Raw genomic sequence first — 4,500 nt, forward strand, 5'->3', positions numbered from 1 at the left:
CAAATTTGTAAGAAAGTTTTGTACATTTAGCAAAATATCAAATTCATTTGAAAGAAAATGATGTCCACTCAAAGTAAAAAGAGCTTTGGTTACTTTCAATGCACAACATTTTACTTTTAAATCGTGTCAGATGACTTTCAGTGCTAATTATTATATCATTAACCTCTCCTTTATTAAAAATTGTGCTTTATGCATAAAAAGAAAAAGCACAATTATTAAAAATTGTGCTTTAATGCAAAAAAATAAAAATAATTGTCTGTGCATACTCTCATGTAGCACAATTATCTTCACTAGCTCAAAAGGGCCGCTCATTGTCCAACATGAATTGTCAAATCAGAACAAACATTGGAATATCCCCATCATTCCAGGAACACTTGATTAGTTTACAAAACAAGCAAAATTTAAAAGAGTGTAGAAGATTTGATAGGCTCAAGCATCTCTAATCTTGATGTATGTTTGGCTACACTAAAAAATCTATTGAAAGTGCTTTCCAAACTAGCTCTGTAGCCAGTTGATAGTAATTTCACAAATATAAGTCAAACTATTAGTGATATTTTCCAAATGATTAAACATGACAATTTGTGTGATAAAGCAACACAGGAATAAGTAGTTGAATCTCTTTTGTGTAGTCAAATCATTTTTCATTTTGCTTGGAAAGTTGATAATGTTTAAAATTAACACTCAATCATTTTAATAGCACATAATATCACAGCTGTATGATCATGGAATCCTTCGATATCTCAGCTGGTAGAGCGGAGGACTGTAGAGGAGATTGGTACAGAAATCCTTAGGTCGCTGGTTCAATTCCAGCTCAAACGGTGACGTTTTTGATAAACTTAGATGTCAGTACTGACATTTTACAAACCCAAAACTATACCAAGTATAAAGCATTCTCCAAGTTATATTTTAAAAATCATTAACGCAGGTCACTGTGGTCAGGATTAACTTCCCATGGAAATCATCTCTGATACAATATTACTTCAGTCTTCCTCACAGCCTGAAATGAAGTAGCTCAACCCATAGAGAAACTTTTGTGAAAACATCACATTGAGTGAGAGGTAGTCGTGGGCGAGTGGTTAAGGCGATGGACTAGAAATCCATTGGGGTCTCCCCGCGCAGGTTCAAATCCTGCCGACTACGACCGCATGGTTGTTTTATTTTTCAGAAAATTTACTAAAAGCTTGAAACCAGTGTTGCTCAGGGTGAGTCAGGAACTGGCACATCAAAATCTTTAGGATGCCTGCCTGTTCTCTCTTTCTCTATCCGTCATTCTCCTCCTCTACTTGAGACTGAGCCCAGGAATCTCAGCAGCCATACTAAGTAGCATTTATTAATTACAAATGCATTTTGAATGTCAAATTTGTAAGAAAGTTTTGTACATTTAGCAAAATATCAAATTCATTTGAAAGAAAATGATGTCCACTCAAAGTAAAAAGAGCTTTGGTTACTTTCAATGCACAACATTTTACTTTCAAATCGTGTCAGATGACTTTCAGTGCTAATTATTATATCATTAACCTCTCCTTTATTAAAAATTGTGCTTTAATGCAAAAAAAGAAAAATAATTGTCTGTGCATACTCTCATGTAGCACAATTATCTTCACTAGCTCAAAAGGGCCGCTCATTGTCCAAAATGAATTGTCAAATCAGAACAAACAATGGAATATCCCCATCATTCCTGGAACACTTGATTAGTTTACAAAACAAGCAAAATTTAAAAGAGTGTAGAAGGTTTGATAGGCTCAAGCATCTCTAATCTTGATGTAAGTTTGGCTACACTAAAAAATCTATTGAAAGTGCTTTCCAAACTAGCTCTGTAGCCAGTTGATAGTAATTGCACAAATATAAGTCAAACTATTAGTGATATTTTCCAAATGATTAAACATGACAATTTGTGTGATAAAGCAACACAGGAATAAGTAGTTGAATCTCTTTTGTGTAGTCAAATCATTTTTCATTTTGCTTGGAAAATTGATAATGTTTAAAATTAACACTCAATCATTTTAATAGCACGTAATATCACAGCTGTGTGATCATGGAATCATTCGATAGCTCAGCTTGTAGAGCGGAGGACTGTAGAGGAGATTGGTACAGAAATCTTTAGGTCGCTGGTTCAATTCCGGCTCAACGGATGACGCTTTTGATAAACTTAGATGTCAGTACTGACATTTTACAAACCCAAAACTATACCAAGTATAAAGCATTCTCCAAGTTATATTTTAAAAATCATTAACGCAGGTCACTGTGGTCAGGATTAACTTCCCATGGAAATCATCTCTGATACAATATTACTTCAGTCATCCTCACAGCCGGAAATGAAGTAGCGCAACCCATAGAGAAACTTTTGTGAAAACATCACATTGAATGAGAGGTAGTCATGGCCGAGTGGTTAAGGCGATGGACTAGAAATCCATTGGGGTCTCCCCGTGCAGGTTCAAATCCTGCCGACTACGACCACATGGTTGTTTTATTTTTCAGAAAATTTACTAAAAGCTTGAATCCAGTGTTGCTCAGGGTGAGTCAGGAACTGGCACATCAAAATCTTTAGGATGCCTGCCTGTTCTCTCTTTCTCTATCCGTCATTCTCCTCCTCTACTTGAGACTGAGCCCAGGAATCTCAGCAGCCATTCTAAGTAGCATTTATTAATTACAAATGCATTTTGAATGTCAAATTTGTAAGAAAGTTTTGTACATTTAGCAAAATATCAAATTCATTTGAAAGAAAATGATGTCCACTCAAAGTAAAAAGAGCTTTGGTTACTTTCAATGCACAACATTTTACTTTCAAATCGTGTCAGATGACTTTTAGTGCTAATTATTATATCATTAACCTCTACTTTATTAAAAATTGTGCTTTATGCAAAAAAAGAAAAAGCACAATTATTAAAAATTGTGCTTTAATGCAAAAAAAGAAAAATAATTTTCTGTGCATACTCTCATGTAGCACAATTATCTTCACTAGCTCAAAAGGGCCGCTCATTGTCCAAAATGAATTGTCAAATCAGAACAAACAATGGAATATCCCCATCATTCCTGGAACACTTGATTAGTTTACAAAACAAGCAAAATTTAAAAGAGTGTAGAAGGTTTGATAGGCTCAAGCATCTCTAATCTTGATGTAAGTTTGGCTACACTAAAAAATCTATGGAAAGTGCTTTCCAAACTAGCTCTGTAGCCAGTTGATAGTAATTGCACAAATATAAGTCAAACTATTAGTGATATTTTCCAAATGATTAAACATGACAATTTGTGTGATAAAGCAACACAGGAATAAGTGGTTGAATCTCTTTTGAGTAGTCAAATCATTTTTCATTTTGCTTGGAAAGTTGATAATGTTTAAAATTAACACTCAATCATTTTAATAGCACATAATATCACAGCTGTATGCTCATGGAATCCTTCGATAGCTCAGCTGGTAGAGCGGAGTACTGTAGAGGAGATTGGTACAGAAATCCTTAGGTCGCTGGTTCAATTCCGGCTCAAAGAATGACGCTTTTGATAAACTTAGATGTCAGTACTGACATTTTACAAACCCAAAACTATACCAAGTATAAAGCATTCTCCAAGTTATATTTTAAAAATCATTAACGCAGGTCACTGTGGTCAGGATTAACTTCCCATGGAAATCATCTCTGATACAATATTACTTCAGTCTTCCTCACAGCCTGAAATGAAGTAGCTCAACCCATAGAGAAACTTTTGTGAAAACATCACCTTGAATGAGAGGTAGTCGTGGCCGAGTGGTTAAGGCGATGGACTAGAAATCCATTGGGGTCTCCCCGCGCAGGTTGAAATCCTGCCGACTACAACTGTGTGATTGTTTTATTTTTCAGAAAATTTACTAAAAGCTTGAAACCAGTGTTGCTCAGGGTGAGTCAGGAACTGGCACATCAAAATCTTTAGGATGCCTGCCTGTTCTCTCTTTCTCTATCTGTCATTCTCCTCCTCTACTTGAGACTGAGCCCAGGAATCTCAGCAGCCATACTAAGTAGCATTTATTAATTACAAATGCATTTTCAATGTCAAATCTGTAAGAAAGTTTTGTACATTTAGCAAAATATCAAATTCATTTGAAAGAAAATGATGTCCACTCAAAGTAAAAACAGCTTTGGTTACTTTCAATGCACAACATTTTACTTTCAAATCATGTCAGATGACTTTCAGTGCTAATTATTATATCATTAACCTCTCCTTTATTAAAAATTGTGCTTTAATGCAAAAAAAGAAAAATAATTGTCTGTGCATACTCTCATGTAGCACAATTATCTTCACTAGCTCAAAAGGGCCGCTCATTGTCCAAAATGAATTGTCAAATCAGAACAAACAATGGAATATCCCCATCATTCCTGGAACACTTGATTAGTTTACAAAACAAGCAAAATTTAAAAGAGTGTAGAAGGTTTGATAGGCTCAAGCATCTCTAATCTTGATGTAAGTTTGGCTACACTAAAAAATCTATGGAAAGTGCTTTCCAAACTAGCTCTGTAGCCAGTTGATAGT

General features: G+C 35.0%; 3 non-coding genes across 3 annotated transcripts; all 3 read left to right on the forward strand.

Moving 5' to 3' along the window:
• The first annotated feature begins 1,058 nt into the window (after positions 1 to 1,058).
• TRNAS-AGA (transfer RNA serine (anticodon AGA)) lies at positions 1,059 to 1,140 on the forward strand. The gene has a single exon. It is a non-coding gene; the product is annotated as a tRNA-Ser (tRNA).
• Positions 1,141 to 2,371: 1,231 nt separating this feature from the next.
• Positions 2,372 to 2,453, forward strand: TRNAS-AGA (transfer RNA serine (anticodon AGA)). Its single transcript has one exon. It is a non-coding gene; the product is annotated as a tRNA-Ser (tRNA).
• A 1,273-nt stretch (positions 2,454 to 3,726) lies between these two features.
• Positions 3,727 to 3,808, forward strand: TRNAS-AGA (transfer RNA serine (anticodon AGA)). The gene has a single exon. It is a non-coding gene; the product is annotated as a tRNA-Ser (tRNA).
• Positions 3,809 to 4,500: the final 692 nt, after the last annotated feature.

The sequence above is a fragment of the Pseudophryne corroboree genome, unplaced genomic scaffold, assembly GCF_028390025.1.
Source record: "Pseudophryne corroboree isolate aPseCor3 unplaced genomic scaffold, aPseCor3.hap2 scaffold_2381, whole genome shotgun sequence".
NCBI classification, from domain to species: domain Eukaryota; kingdom Metazoa; phylum Chordata; class Amphibia; order Anura; family Myobatrachidae; genus Pseudophryne; species Pseudophryne corroboree.